Genomic DNA, 17,607 nt, shown 5'->3' with positions numbered 1-17,607 from the left:
GATTAACACGTCTGTAGTCAATGCAAAGCCGCTGTGACCCACCTGGCTTAGGGACTAGAGTGACAGGAGAACTCCACTCGCTCTGACAGGGCTCAATCATCTTGTGGTCCAACAGGTAGCCAAGCTCCTTCTAGATGAGAGGAACTTTCACTGGGTTCACAGGGTAAGGAGGCAGATTAATTGGCTTTGCGCCTCCAACATCGACATCATGCATCACCACAGTGGTTCTTCCTGGAGTGGCATGGAACACTTGCGGGTACTCCTGCAGTAATGCCGAAAACTCCTGCCTTTCCTCGGGAGCTAGATGAGAAAGCTTAGTCTGGAGATCGTTCATGATATCAGGATTCTTCCCCAAACTATCACTCAGGCTCATGCTGCATGGGAGAACTTCACTTGCAGACTCGGGTGGAACAGCTACAGTGCAGACTGGGTTATTTTCGTCCCGCCTGTGATATAACTTTAGCATGTTGATGTGACAAAGTTGCTTGTTCTTTCTACGATCTGGTGTGGCGATGACATAGTTGACATCACTGAGTTTCTTCTCCACGAAATAAGGACCACTAAACTTGGCTTGAAGAGGTTGCCCATGCACCGGTAGCAGAATCAAAACCTGATCTGGCTGAAAGTGGCGTAACCTGGACTTCTTATCATACCAAGTCTTCATCTTCTCCTGAGCAGCTCCTAAATTCTCTCTCGCCAGCTGTAAAGCAGTGGACAGCCGTTCTTTGAACTTCATCACATACTCCAGCAGGTTGACGTCATCTTCCTCCGACAGCCAGCATTCCTTGAGTAGCTTAAGGGGTCCTCTTACTTCATGGCCAAACAGTAGTTCAAAAGGTGAGAAGCCCAGTGATTCATTTGGAGATTCTCTTGCGGCAAATACAACGAATGGAAGACCTTTATCCCAGTCTTTCTGATGTTCCAAACAGTATTTCTTGAGCATCGATTTGAGTGTTTGATGATATCTCTCCAACGCTCCTTGGGTCTGGGGATGGTAAGCTGAAGACGTGATCTGGGTGATGCCCAACTCTTTCAGAGACTGCTTGAAAACATTTGACATGAAATTACTTCCCGGTCTGACTGTACCTCCTTGGGCAGACCAAACTTTGTGAAGAACCCTAGCATTTCCTTAACCACGTTCTTTGCTGAGATATTTCTAAGTGGAATGGCTTCAGGATAACGAGTAGCCATATCAATCAGGGTCAACACATAAGAAAATCCTGAAGAAGTCTTAGGAAGAGGGCCCACAATATCCACCAACACACGGGTGAATGGCGCCTCAAAAGGAGGAATGGGAACTAGAGGTGCAACCTTTTCGGTCTGATTACACTTCCCCACAACTTGACAGGTGTGACAAGACTTACAATACCAGGAAACATCCCTGAAGATACCTGGCCAGTAGAAGTGTTTCAAAATGCGTGCCACAGTCTTCCTCAATCCAAGGTGTCCTGCCAAACTGGAATCATGAGCCACTCTAATGATATCCTGCCTACAAACACGAGGGATGACAACTTGATGTACAACCTCCCATTCACAGTCAGCTGATGCTGTTGGGGGTCTCCACTTCCTCATAAGTACTCCTGACTTTATATAATAACAAGTAGAAGCACCAGCTGACTCTTCCTCACTGCAAGCAGAGTTAGCTAGACCTTTCAACTCAGGGTCAGCAACCTGCAACTCAACCAACTCTTGACGAGACAAATTATCAACACTACGGGGTACTGCCTCATCTGGTGAGTGGTCCAAATTAGCAAGAAAAGTGTCAGCTAGGATAACATCATCATCATCATTATCCTCTAAGTCACCATTAACTTTAGACTTAGCCCTAGTGACAGCACATGCAGGGAACACATCAGGGACATCACAATCTTGAGCCGCAGCCACTGGCTCACTAGACAACTGAGGAGCTGGACACACTCGACTTCCACCAATATCATTTCCAAGTAAGAAAGTTACACCTGACATTGGGAGTGTCTCAACCAACCCAACCATAACGGAACCATTAACAAAACCAGACTCTAAATTCACTCTGCACAGAGGGACAGAGAAGTAATTATTCCCTACACCTTGTAAGATTACCGTTTCATCAGAGGAATTAACATTAGAGCCTAGAACACTGGTCAGCATAAGGGATTGGCAAGCACCTGTATCACGAGATATTTTAACTGATTTCCTGTCATTACTGTCCAGAGGACTGACAAAACCATCAGACAGGAAATTAGCACATGAACTCTTGAGAGTGTCACCCATGTTACTGCTCAAAAGAGGAGCTTCATCATGAGAATTTAATTTACCCCTCAAAGCAGGTTCGGTTAACTCAGTTAAAGAATTCTGGGAACTCTCAAGGGTGGACACTAGACCAATTGACTTAATATTTAATGACTCCTTTTTGTTCACATCACGCTGTCTCCTGAAACATTTCTCCGTAGTATGACCAAGCTTACTACAATAAGTACATTTACTTTTCTGAAATCTAGAGGTGGAGCTGGTATTTACTTCCTGAGAAACATCATCTTTATTCTCTTTCCTGTTACCTGTACTCTGAGTAGAGGCAACGTTCTCACTCTCAGCTTTCCTTTTTTCTTTATAATATCTCTTGTGAGTGAGAACATATTCATCAGCTAAAACTGCAGCATCAGACAAATTATCTATTCCTTTCTCATCAAGATATAGGCTTACATCTTTACTAATACACCTCTTGAAGTCCTCCAGCAAAATCATCTGCTTAAATTTATCAAAATCAGAATCCACATTCTTAGAATTTAACCACTGCTCAAACAGATCTTCTTTGACTTTTGCATACTCAACATGGGATTGCTTATCTTGCTTATAAGTTGTCCTAAATTTTACTCTATAGGCTTCAGGAACAAGCTCATAGGCCTTAAGAATCAAGCTCTTAACTACATCATAATTATCAGATTGATCCTGAGGCAAAGATGCATAAGTTACTTGAGCTTTACCGGTGAGAACAGTTTGAAGGAGTACTGGCCAATTCTTTTTGGGCCAATTATAACCTGTAGCTACCCTCTCAAACAACTGAAAATACTTTGTTAAATCAGATTCATTAAAAGGAGGGACAAGTTTAACATTTGTAGCCACATCAAAATCATCAGAGCTAGATGATCCAGTTCCACCTTGTTTCATGCGATACTCATGGTCTGCCTGAATCCTAGCAAGTTCAACTTGTGCCTGAAACTCAGCCTCCTGAATACGAGCCTGAGACTCCGCCTCCTTAGCCTGAGACTCAGCCTCCTTAGCACGAGCCTGAAACTCAGCTTCCTTAACACGAGTCTCCTGCAGAGCTAGCTGTAACTTAGCTATTTCAATCTGCGTTTGCTCATTTAGCTTAGTTACATTAAACAAGCTTTTATTAATCATGCCAACAATTTGATCTTTAGAATGATGAGAGTGAACTGCAATTCCCAATTGTTGAGCAACAAGCTTAAGTTCATTCTTTGTTCTGTTTTCTACATCACACACTGTTTGCACATTTGACAAAAAATCTTTGGCTTCATCAAGCGTAGTAATAGTAGACATCATGAATAAATCACAGTCACAAAATATCAAGCAATATCCTTATGATAATATCCTGAATATCCTGATAAGAGGTCGCCAAATATATGTTACGGAACAGAGAAAGATAATGTACACTTTAAGTGAGAATACTAAAAATCACTACTGTCCCGTAAAGTTCCAGGTTCAAAACAAAAGAGTTAGGTAAAATTACAAGTTAAAGTTTAATGCTCAAACTAACAACAAAACATTCAGGACTCATAAGGATAATGTAATGGCAAAAAACAGGTTAAATATATGGTTAACTGCAATAGCCTCTATTAAAACGAAATTAGCAAGAGTAAATTTATCTAAGTCAGCCCTGATAAAATGAAATACCAGATAATACTCAGTGAATGCAAGATATATTATTACAGATACAAAATATTAATAATAAGGGCTGACACCCAAAACACATAAATCACAAAAACCCTACTAGGCCTAAGAATTAACACCTTACGCTACACAGTACAAGAAAAAATGTAATAACACTCATACTCAAATTACACAGCTGCTAGATGGTTGGAGACTTCCTGAGCACTCACAATAATAACAACTGTACAGGGGAGGACAGAGATGTGAACAAAATGAGGAGTAGATCTAAGTGGCAATTAATGTAGAGACTGAACTCATTATATAGGGGCCGGCAGAGCTTGATACAACTTGTAAGAAGGAGGCGCAAATGAAGCCATAGGGGACAAAGAGTTGACACTCCTGCTCTGAACAACAGAAAGAACGACTTAGTCTACTATAAGGGAGGAGTGGGGGAGTGAGGTAGAACACGCTCGTGATCAAACATGCAGCATACTGTACGTTAGAATTACACAAAGGATAATGAAATCATAGGCTATGTAACAATATATATATATATATATATATATATATATGATGGCAGCATGAACTTAAAAACCCAAGTAGGCATTAACTAGAGCTATTTTTTAAGACTAAAACCAACACAATCAAAGCGGGTATTGCGGAGTTATTATCTTCCAAATTTTCAAACACTGCTTTCTCAAAACGTCATTTTGGCAATTAAGCCTTTCCTCCGTGGAGCACCTCTGTGTAACAATGGCTTGGGTCACTTCATTGGATGACTCAGAGACCAGTGGCACGAAACAACAAATCGTGAGAAATGATCAACGGCTACGAGTAGATACTGAGATCCCTGATAGTTTCGTGGAAGCTAAAGTAGATCAATAGCCACAGTATCCCAAGGTTTCTCGGGACTTCGATATTCTAGGATAGGAGCAGGCTTTCCAGTAGTACCCTTAAGTTGGGCACACGACTGACAGAGGAGAATATGATTCTCTATATCCTTCCTCATTGTGAGACAATATTTCTTTCTGGCCTCACGTAATCAAGTCTCTCCCAGGATGCCTCACATATGGAACATCAGGCACCAGAGAGAGAACAAATTCCTTAACCTGCAAAAGGCGGTCTATTTTTAACTCAGTCTTCACCTCACTGCATGCAATTTCCCGGAAACTGCTGAAAATTGTTTTTTTTTTCAAACCTTAATATATCGGAAACTATAGCACTCACGGAAACGAATTAACTACCATTTTACTCATCAACTCTTCCTTTTGCAGAGGAAGGAATCCACAGGTCTTTAGGTCGTTGCGTTGATGAGTGATGACGTGAGGAAGTGAACTAATTTTCGGGTGAGAGCAGGACGTGTTCATGCGTCTGCACATGGCACCGACTATGGCTGTGCTCTCAACGTGATAACTTCTCCACTATAAGATAAACTAGAAACTTCTGCATCCAAGGCATGCCTTATGGCACTATTACTGAGCTCTTTTCTAGTATCCTTGGAATGAGGCTTGGCAGGGGTGGATGATGCAGTTGGCTACAGGCTGTGAGGACTGAATCAGACAAACAGGAACCTGAAGACATCATTGTACAGTACACCTGGCAAAGGAACGGGACAGACTGACTCTCGCCAGTTTGCTATGGAGTCACTCCCTCCCTACCCTTTGGTAGCGAGATGAAATGGCGGCCAGTTCAAATGGTGGCTGGAAGACACTTGCATGTAGAGCTCCTACCCGGCAGCCAGGTAGCACCCTGATTATGACGTGTATAGACGTTACCCAGCGGATAAGGATTAAGGGTAGAAGGAACCACAAGTTGGACTTGGATAATCTGATTCACTTATAATGTATATCTTGGTATAACTGAAACTGTGTGAGTGGAACAGGTAAACTGGGGAGAGCGGTTTCATTTCCAGACTCTAGAGCATTTATGACTTTCGACCACAGGGGACCCTTGTGTTGTTCTTCTTTAACTCTTTATGGACGGAAATTAGACAAATGTTGTACAGTAGAAATAGGAATATTGTGACTGAACCCATCAGCAACTACATTAACACGGCCTGGAAGAAATTTTAATGTAGGCTCAAATTCTTGGATTGTTAAATACCATTGAGCAAGTTTGCTCATAAGATTTTTTCCCTTGAAACGTTCAGGAACTGCAGCATGATCAATATAGACAGTTATATAATAGCCTATAATGATGTCACGAAAATAATTAAGAGCCCAAACAACAGCTAGGATCCAGCGGTTTGGAGCATGTGAAATTCCTTACAAAGCTTGGAGAAATGACTCTCAGTGTCTTTACTGACAATAATAAGATTATCTAGGTAAGCAAGAACAGTATGATCAACCATGCCAGCAAACAAGGTAGCCTATTAATAATGTGCTAGAATATCAGTAGTGCATTGCGAAGCCTGAAAGGCATATGAAGGGACTAAAAATGACCCTGATTAGTACTGAAAGCTGTTATTTGTCTTGATGCTTCGTCTGACGGAATTTGCCAGTGTCCACTTTGGAAGTCAGGATTGCTGAAAACGGAATGTCCTTTACCCAAAGCCTGCAGTATGTCATGAAGGATGGACAGAGGGTAGCAGTCTGGGACCGTTAATTCACTGACACGGTGAAAGTCAATACCAGGACAAAAACCACCATCTTTTTTGGAACAAGAAAAAGAGATTTCCATGGGAAGGTTGAATGTGTGATACTCTGCTCCAACATATTTGATACTCCTCGTCTACTATTTGTCTGTTTATGTGAGAGGTGATACGCAGGAACATATACTGGATGAGTTCCTGGCTTAAGGGAAATATGATGCTGTATTAAATCTGTCTTACCCAGTGGCTCACTTGGAAGAACAAGAATGCCAGAGAACTCAGAATATCCAGCAATCTTTCTCTTTCATGAGAGTCATCAGTATATGGGGAGCTATTAACCCTTTCTTGTCAAGGGGCTGTTGTGAGGTAGACTGAATTGAAGCAATAGGGAAGTTACTCTGCACCCCTTGGACTTTAACATGATAAGGCAAGAAACTAACTAAACAACAGCCATCTTTCAGTCTATAGTTTCTAGACCAAGCAGACCAACTGCAGGTAAGGGGAAGTTCTTAGTAATGTGAAAATTTGCACCAGTGGGTTGAGCAGACCAACGACATCTATGAGATCCCCAGTAACACCGGACAACTGGGTGTCAGGTGGACGAATGGACCAGTGTGTGTGTGGCATTCGATTCATTATTCCATTTAAGGACGACTGAGAAATAAGGTTAGTGCACGCCCCAGTGTCCATAGCAAGTGATGACTTTTATCTGCCGACCTGCCAAGGGGCGGACAAAATATCCATCTTTTGTAGTGCAGCTATGAGTGATGCGGCAGTGTACCTTTATGAAGTGTTTACCCTTGATCATTTAACTGACCGCAATGACCTTCCCCCGACTGACGTAATTTACGATTTGCATACTCAGCCTGTTGTTGGAGAACAAGGGAGCACTGATCTGTATTATGACCAGATGACTGTTGGACGACACACCACTTAGTACCACCACGACGTAGTGGAGAGCGACTCATGTTGTCTTGAAGTGCACGGTGTTGGTTGCGTTGAGAGACCAATTGGGAGAATGACCGAGATGAATCCCGTTGAGGATGAGTGATGAGCGACGCCGAGGCAAAGAGCGAATTTGCCGGGTCATTCCCTAAGAAACATTTATCTATTGTATGACCATATTTCTTGCACTCAGAACAAAATGGCTTTTTCTTAGGCTTCGTTCCTGTCGTGGCTAGAACGGGAGTATTTTCATTGGTAGTTATTGGTGCAATGGCAACTGTGTATGAACAGGAGCCTCCCAACATAATTTTCTCTGCTAGTTCAACCAAACCGTCTGTGGGTTTATACTCAAACCTAGCAGCTGTCATTCTGTCTTGGTCACGAAGACAAAATAAATTGCATGTACTCAATCAGGTTTATTACATTCTATTAAGGCATGTCTGTATTGTCATCATTATACCACCCAGAATTTTCTAAGCACCCTAAAGCATCGAAACCTGTATCCCAAGCTCGTGCCTGAGCTCTGAGAAAATCACAATATCAAATATTTTTCATGGTCCTGTCGAACATACGCACAATCCAGCCCAAAGAGGCAGCTGTACCTTTTCCAAAAGTAGTGATCAAATAACACTTAAACTAATCATAGTATTTTATTCGAGATGCAATTTCGAAAGTTGACGCATTAGGAACATCTGCTACGAGACTAACTGGCTTGACATGTAAACAGATGAAAGAAATCATATCCTCTACACTCGTAATGCTACTATTGCGCATAACATCATCACAGTCTGAGAGGTGAATGTAACTGCTATAATTTTCATCCTCTCCAGAAAATTCGTGTGTGGTATGGCTTTCTGGCAAGACCTTAACTGTTGTACCTTGAGGTGAAGACATGCTTGATGAAGGGATAGTGACTGAGTGAATGAGGAGTTGGAAAGGTTCTTCTTGAACGATGTTTACGAGAATGTAAATTTCCAGCGTCAGAACAAACAGGATAAGTGTTCAAAATCATTTCCAAAGCCTTGAGAGACTGAAAGCTAGTTTGAGAATTGGTTTCAGTTTTATTTACGGGTGTAGTTGAAGTTCAACGAGGCTTGACAAGGGGAGTAACACACTCAGGTTTTAATTCATCTTTGAGCCAGTTTGGTAATGACTCATCTGAGTGTTGCTTGTTATCAAAGACTGAACTAAGATTTTAATCAGAATCCGATAAATATGACACTGCAGATGACTGTGATGTTGACGAATTGATACTTCTTGTTTTTGCACATAAACGCCTAAAAAAAAAAAAATCCGTCTCACTGGCACAATGACAAATAAGGAAAAATAGCAAAGGAGAAAATACACACACACACACACACATACACACACATATATATATATATATATATATATATATATATATATATATATATATATATTACGTATTCATGGCTTTAGTTGAACACCTTAAAAGAAAAGAACAAAAACATTGTTCATTCTAATATCCACACTAAAGATAAACAAACATGGAAAAATAAACACGAGGCTTAAATATGTATGCAATATAATTCACTTAATTAACCCTTAAATTACATACTAGTTAGTGTGACTGGGGATGACAAATAACAGGATTTAAATCCTAATATCCTTGCACTTATTCTGCGGTCCCCTAACAGCCTGTGACTTCTAGTCTAAGGGTGGTTCACTAACCTCATACAAATAACCAGAACCCCCTTGTGAGGTCTGTTACAATACCTGGACTTCGTCAGAACAAGGCTGGAGCGCACCAGTAGTCTTCCCCGTCTCCCTCACACTAACTATGGACAGCTACCCCAACCTTATATATGGCAGCCCAAGCCAGAAATGGCGGGAATCACTCCCATCATGCATCACTTCTCTAAACACTATGCACCATACATGATTCTGGATAACAAAGTATTTAACAAACATTAACAAACAATACAAACACAATTTACATAAAATACACTTACAATTATTAAATAAATCCCAGTATACAGAATTTCACCTGAAACTGACTCTAGATCCTTATAATTGCTTCACGAGAATATTTCTAGTTCCCCATGGCTTCACTCAACTAAATCGAAATCCCAGTCCGTATTTATGGTACGCTAATATGTTTCTTAATGGATCAGCAAATTGCCGTACCTAACGCCCCCCTACCCAGAGAGAATTTAGGTTGTACCCTAAATTACTCGAGAGAGCACATCTGCCACTACATTTTCCTTCCCTCTTATGTGATGGACATTCATATGGTGTTTCTGTAGGAATAAAGCCCATCGAGTTAGTCGCTGGTTTTTGTTCTTCATTTTATTCAGGAACTGCAGTGGACTATGGTCACTGTGCACAGTAATGGGTCCACCATGGCCGAGATACACATCCCACTTCTCCAGGGCTAGTATCAGGGCCAGCAGCTCCTTGTCAATAGTGCTGTAGGATTTCTGATGAGGCTTGAACTTTGAGACATGTAGCTGACCGGGTGGAGCACAGCATCCGCCCCATTACCTTCCTGTAATAGCACTGCTCCCACTCCTGTGTTACTGCCATCTACCTTTAAGTGGAAAGGTTTATTAAAATTTGGAGATTTAAGGACAGGCTTACTGGTCAATAGGAGTTTTAAACTATTAAAAGCTTCCTGACACTTGGGAGACCACTGAAATTTTACTTTAGGACTTACTAGGTCTGTCAAAGGGGCGGCCACTTCTGCAAAGTTAGGGCAAAACCGGCGGTAGTAACCTACCATACCTAGATATCTTCTTAGCTCCCTTCGGTTTGTGGGTGGAGGTAAGTTATTTATGGCTTCTGTCTTAGCCGTAATAGGAGCCATCTGACCTTGTCCTACCTGATGTCCAAGATAAACAATAGCACCATGGCCAAATGAAGATTTGGCGAGGTTCACAGTCAGCCGAGCATCAGCTAGTCTGGTGAAAACTTCATAAAGATTAAAAACATGGTCTGCCCAGCTATTATCGAATATTACTAGATCATCCAGGTAGGCCCTTACTTTAGGTAATCCACTTACTACTTTGTTCACTAACCTTTGAAAAGTGGCTGGGGCATTTTTCATGCCAAATGGCATAACTTTGTATTGATAAAGCCCATCAGGAGTGACAAAAGCAGATACCTCTTTAGCTTTATCTGTTAGAGTAACTTGATAATAACCCTTTAAAAGATCTAGTTTGGTTAGGTAGCTTGAAGTTCCTAAGTCATCCAAGATATCGTCTATCCTAGGTAGTGGATAGGAGTCAGTACGGGTTACCAATTTCACCTTTCTGTAATCCGTGCACATTCTGTAAGTGTTGTCGGACTTGGGAACAAGCAGGCAAGGAGATGCCCACTCACTGCAACTAGGTTCTGCCAAACCGTGGTCCACAAGGAATTCCACCTCCTTCCGAAGAATTTCTCTCTTGTGTGGATTCATCCGGTATGAAGCTTGTTTGATGGGTGCACAGTTGCTCACCAACACCACGTCGTGGCTCGCCACCACACTGCTGAGGGACGTCCTGAAACAGACTGGGGAACTTGGACAGCAAACCTCTTAGCTCTTCTGGTTTTTCGGGCTCCAGATGCTGTAATATAGGTTCTGGATTAGCAAGGATGACAGAATTATTCATGACGGGCACCATAGGATGAAAGTTGTCTTCCAATTTTTCTTCTGTTTTCTCCCCAGACGACTTTTCTTTCCGTACCTGTAAGGCCATAACTACTGGTCGTTGTTTAAATAACTTCATGTTATTAGCATGGACCTGTCTCTCAGTCTTCCTTCTTCCGGGTGTCTTTATTACGTATCTGTCACTACCACTCTTGCTTTTTACCTCATATGGTCCTTCATATTTTGCCTATAGGGGTGTTTTATACGTGGGTAATAAAAGTAAGACCTGCTCTCCCACCTCAAATTTCCTATTTTCAGCTTTCTTGTCAAAATTGTTCTTCATACTGCTTTGACTTTCTTTTAAATTATCTTTAGCAAACTGCCTTATCTTTTTCAGTTTATTGGTAAAATTCTCCACATACTTGCACAATGAAACCTGCTCTGATTCTTCTAGCCACGAGTCTTTCATTAACCTCAACGGTCCACGTACATCATGTCCAAAAACTAACTGATGTGGACTGTACCCAAGTGACTCTTGTTTACTTTCTCTTATGGCAAACAATAAGAGACTGATTCCATCATCCCATTCCCTTCCACTTTCTAAGCAATATTTTCTCAACATTGACTTAAAGGTCTGATGGAATCTTTCTAACATACCCTGGGATTCGGGGTGGTAGGCAGTAGCTAGATATTGTTTTACTCCCAGTTGCTTCATAGCGTCTTTAAACAAATCTGAAGTAAAATTAGTCCCCTGGTCAGACTGTACTACCTTTGGAATCCCATACCGAGTGATGAAATTAATCGTTTTATCTACTATTATCTTTACATTCATCTTCTTAATTGGAATGGCTTCTCGATATCTGGTTGTGGCACACATCATAGTTAAAAAGTAGTTATTACCTCTTTTGGTTTTAGGCAGGGGACCAACACAGTCAATGATGATTTTTGAGAATGGTTCATCAACTACAGGGATAGGTTTGAGGGGCACTGGTTTTAATATTTGATTTGGTTTCCCAGCTAATTGACACTCTCAACAAGATCTGCAAAACTTAGCTATATTTTTCCTTAAGCCGGGCCAAAAGAAGTGATTCAGTACCTTGTTGCTGGTTTTACTACATCCTAGATGACCTCCAATGTTATCATGAGCAAGACTTAAAACTGAGTTTCTCAAAGCAGATGGTACAACAATCTGATGAACCTCAGCCCATTTATCCTCAGATGACAAATTACTAGGCCTATACTTCCTCATAAGTACTCCATTCTTAAGATAGTAACAACAACGATGATCTGCAAGCTCTTCTTCTGGAACAGCTTCATTAAAGCAATGAACCAAAGTTTTGTCTTGATTCTGTTCCTGAATCAACTTTTTTTTGGTCACTGGAAGGCTCTCTATTTTAGACAAAGACACACTCGTAGAAACATTACTTACTGCAGCTTCAGAAGGGGAAGGATTATTCACTGTAGGATCAGGGGACCTGGCGAATAACCTGCCAACACCAAGATCCTCCTCAGCATCCCCAGAGAAAATCGGATCTGCAGCGTCTTGGGTATTGCCTGAATTAGCACGCGATGAAGCCATACTCCGAGTGACTGCACATACAGGGAACAGGTCAGGATATTTCTTCTCAAGCTGCTTAGTTGGACTGTCAGCAGAAGGTACCTTTGTTACTATCAAATTAGGATATACCTGATTACCACCTATATCATTCCCTAACAAGAAAGTGACACCAGCTGCAGCTATCCTTTCATCAACTGCAACAGTTACAAACCCAGTAAAGTAGGCAGACTCGAGGTAAACTCTGGCTTCAGGAACTTCGAAAAGCCCACCTTGACTATCAAGGACTCTCTTCCGGCCTGTTAAACACTCCTCTACCTGTGGCAGCAATGTCACGCAAAACCCGTATGGGGTACTCTATTCCCCCTGGACCATCTTTTGAAACAAACCCTAATGACAAATATGGTTCAAAACTACCCTCTTCACTCGAAGTGTCACTAGCTGGGTTAATCTTCTCACTTGTACTGCTGTTTTTCTTCTGACCATCTACAGCGCCATTTTCGGTTAAGCACTGTACTACCCCACCAACATTAGTTTTTCTTTTTGTTGCACAATTTTTAGCGATGTGGCCATATCCAGAGCACTTATAACATTGAACTAACTTAGATGCACTTTCAGCCTATTTCCTGGTCTGACCAGAACTATCAGTGGGAGTGTTACCTTCGTACTGCTTACCAGTGCTACTGGGCTGTTTACTGTTAGACTTACCACCAGCCTTGTTTACAGAAAGATGTGAACCACCCTTATGAGTTAAAGCATAATTTTCTGCCAAGATGGCTGCATTATGAGTGTCTGAGGGTTTTTTCTCTTCCAAATAAGCCTTTATGGGAGGGGGCATCTGCCACTTGAACTCCTCCAACAAAATCAAATCCTTTAGTCCCTCGTAATCACTGACATTACGTGACTGCAACCATCTTGTGAAATATCTCTTTTTAGCATAGGCAAACTCCAGGAAAGTTATAGACTCTGTCTTCGTGAAGTTCCTAAATTTTACTCTGTAAGCCTCAGGTACCATCTCGTATCCTTTGAGAATAGACTCCTTAACATTGTTATAATCACTTACATTCGTCAAGGAGTTGAACACTGCCTGGGCTTTACCCTTAAAAGAAGACTGAGCTAACATCACTTTATACTCCTCCGGCCACTTCATACTCTGCTACCCTTTCAAACTGCAGAAAGAACTCATCAGGATCAGACTCATCAAATGCAGGTACCATCTTTAAGTACCTGGTCAACTCGAACTTTTCACCGCCACTAGGAGGGCCACCAGATTGCTTAGAGTCTGCTCTGCTCTGCATCTCTAACTTTGTAAGCTCGAATTCTCTCACTTTCTCTCTTTCTTGTCTCGTTCTCTTTTTTTCTTAGATATTCCCTCTCTTTCTCCCTATCTTCTCTTTCCCTATCTTCTTTGTCTCAAATATTCCCTCTCTTTCTCCGCTCTACCTCTCTTTCTCCGCTCTCCATGCTTCAGCCTCAAGTTCCATTTTTATAATTAACACTTGTGGAGACTGCTCGGGAGTGACCTCTGAGCAAAATGAAAGAGCCTGACTGGGTAGTTTTCACTGCCCCACTAACCCAGGAATTACCTTATTCTTCACCTCTGCCTTGCGTACAGTCAGGGGACATTCTATCTGGTGATGTTTGGCTATAGCTATCCAGTCACACTTTCTCAGCACAATTTTATTCAGATAATCAAGGGATGGATTGTCTATGAATTCGGAAATATCTCCAGAAGCCATGATGAACTATGAATGAAAATTACCAAAAAATTTTGTAAGTAAATAAAATTGAATTAATGGGATCAATCACGTTCTGTCAGGGTCGCCAATTTCTGTTACGTATTCATGGCTTTAGTTGAACACCTTAACAGAAAAGAACAAAAACATTGTTCATTCTAATATCCACACTAAAGATAAACAAACATGGAAAAATAAACACGAGGCTTAAATATGTATACAATATAATTCACTTAATGAACCCTTAAATTACATACTAGTTAGTGTGACTGGGGATGACAAATAACAGGATTTAAGTCCTAATATCCTTGCACTTAGTCTGCGGTCCCCTAACAGCCTCTTCTAGTCTAAGGGTGGTTCACTAACCTCATACAAATAACCAGAACCCCCTTGTGAGGTCTGTTACAATACCTGGACTTCGTCAGAACAAGGCTGGAGCGCACCAGTAGTCTTCCCCGTCTCCCTCACACTATTTTTTTTTTTTTTTTTTTTTTCCCCCGGCCTATCAACCATTGGGGCCGAAGCCCCTGGTTATTAATTCCATGTATATATATATATATATATATATTTATATATATATATATATATATATATATATATATATATGTATATACATTTAAATATATATACATATATATACAAACATATATATATATATATACACACACACACACACACACACACACACACACACACACACACTTCCATGCATACATACAGACACATTTTCATGCAAACGTACATATATATATAATAATTTTAATCTTATTTATTTATTTTTTTTGTATTTTTATTTTTTTAATTTTTTCTTGGTTTTATATTTTTTATACCTTATATTATAAAGTAATACCTTGTAATATAAAGACAAACTAATCTAAAGACCCTAAAACTAATCACCTAACAGACAAATCGCTAACCTATACTAAATCCTACAGAGACAAATAGCTAGACCTACACTAATGGTAAAAATACATCGACTAACAGAACACCATCGACTGCAGATATGTAATGCCTTTCTACATTACATACCTGCACTCATCACCTGGTAACTGTCAGTCGAGGCACAACCTAATATAGGGGACATCAATATATGAAAGGGAACCAGACGAGTCAGGAACATTTCCATATACGTCAGCTGTCGTCCCTAATTAGAACAACTTAAGCAAGATAATATAATGTATTTACATAATTTGTACAAAAAGTGAAGAACTTTGCCCAGCAGACCACCATCGACTGCAAGTGCCCAATACCTTCCTATATTGCACACTTGCACTCATCAGCTGGTGACTGTCAGGCGAGGAACTTGGCTTAATGTAGGGGACATCAATATTAGAAATAGATCGGTGGGAGGAGGAACTATTTAAAATATGTCAACTGTCAACCCTAATTAATATTACAATATATACATATTTACTCTTCATAAAAACCATAACCACGCAGTAAAAAAGTCACATTACTCTGATCAGTCCGGTCTCTCTCAAGAAAGCCATCAATTTAGCAGTCATAACAATGTCCCCATCACCCAGGATGGTGGAAAGGGTGAAGGGTACGTCTACTGCGCCGCAGTAATTTATAAGTGAAGCACGTTCACGAATAAATCGCCGACAGCGCAGGATGATATGACTGATAGATAACACCGCATTACAGATGTCACAGTGCGGTGGGAAGCGTCTTTCCATATATGGTTTTATGTGGGTTAAAATGGTGGCATTGAGACGTAACCGTGCCAACACTTTTTCTTCTAGGCGACTGGGACGGTTGGCAGTGTCCCAGTCGCCCAGGTACGGCTTACAAGTTGGAATATTTAGTCTGGTCCACTGACCTTGCCACAGAAGATTTATTGATTTCTTTCCGAGAGAGAGACTCGACCGTAGATCACGAGGAACGTCCCAAGTCTCCTCGAGTTCTCCAGCCGACTTTGCAAGTAAGTCAGCCTGCTCATTGCCGTAGATACGACAATGACCAGGCACCCAGATCAGCGTGAATGACTTGTTGCATGAATGCAACTTATTAACGATGCGGCCCTGGATCTCGTGAGAGTCCGTAGTACAAGATGCAATTGCCTGAAGGGCTGATTTTGAATCTGAAAATATGACAAATGAGTCATGCCTAGAATTGAGAGCATAGTCTATGGCTTTGTCAATAGCAAAGAGTTCTGAAGTAAACACAGATGTATGAGTCGGCAACCGATACCTGAGGGCACATTCAGTCGACCACACACTTGCACCCACACATTCACTCGACTTCGAGCCGTCGGTGTACAATTGATGGGACCCCAAGTGACGAACAATGATGTTACGAAACAAGTGGTGGACCTCCGCCTCCGGCGCCTTGGCCTTTGGTGCTGGGAGCCATGATACATCCACTGTAAAGCTGGGTGGCTCCCAAGGCGCTATATTTTTAAGCACCAACTTGTCACAGTCACTGGGGTCCACACCAAGCTCCTGAGTCATTAAGTGGAGGCGAGCGGCAAGTGGCCGACGCACCCCCCGCAGTAGGTGGTGGTATTGACGCAGGGGGGTACAGGCCACATTGCCAATATTACTTTTCCTTAATGTTCATAGTCCATACGAAAATGCCAGGTGGTCACGGCGAATACGGAGGGGAGGCACATTCGCCTCCACTTCCATACGAGCTACATGGGTACACCGGACAGCTCCAAGACACATTCGCAAACATTTATTCTGCAACACATCCAATCCTTTCAGAGTGGCATCGGATGCCGAGCCATACACCTGTGCACCATAGTCTAACTTCGATCGAATAAGGGACTTATACACCATTAATAAAGATTTTCTGTTGGCACCCCAGGTAGTACCCGCTAGGTACTTGAGGACATTTAACGGTTTATCACAACGAGCAAGCAAAGTATTAACGTGAAGTTTAAAATTCATTCTACGATCAAAATGTATTCCTAAAAATTTTACAGAATTTTGAAAAGGTACCGCCTGATTATCCAAAGTTAAGCACAAATTAGGTACGTTACGATTAGTGAAAACTATAGCGGCACACTTACGGACGGAAAACTTAAATCCCCACTGCAAGGCCCATTGGTGGACGGAGTCAAGGGCTGCCTGAATCCGCCCAGCGGAAAATTGTGCATTACGGGAAGAGTGCCATATTGCATAATCGTCAGCATAGAGTGAGTATATAAGATTCCTCGGGATGGGAGCTGATGACAGAATATCATTGATCATAATACTAAATAAGGTAGGACTAAGCACACTTCCCTGCGGCACCCCGTTTTCCTGGATAAATATATCCGATGTTACGTTACGGGGCAATTTGACAGAGAAAGTTCTGTCCCTTAAGAAATTTGAAA

The sequence above is a fragment of the Coenobita brevimanus genome, chromosome 1, assembly GCF_032717465.1.
Source record: "Coenobita brevimanus isolate Jiangsu-jjx chromosome 1, ASM3271746v2, whole genome shotgun sequence".
Lineage (NCBI taxonomy): Eukaryota > Metazoa > Arthropoda > Malacostraca > Decapoda > Coenobitidae > Coenobita > Coenobita brevimanus.
The sequence above is the reverse complement of the archived record's forward strand: the minus strand, read 5'-3'. Positions refer to the sequence as shown.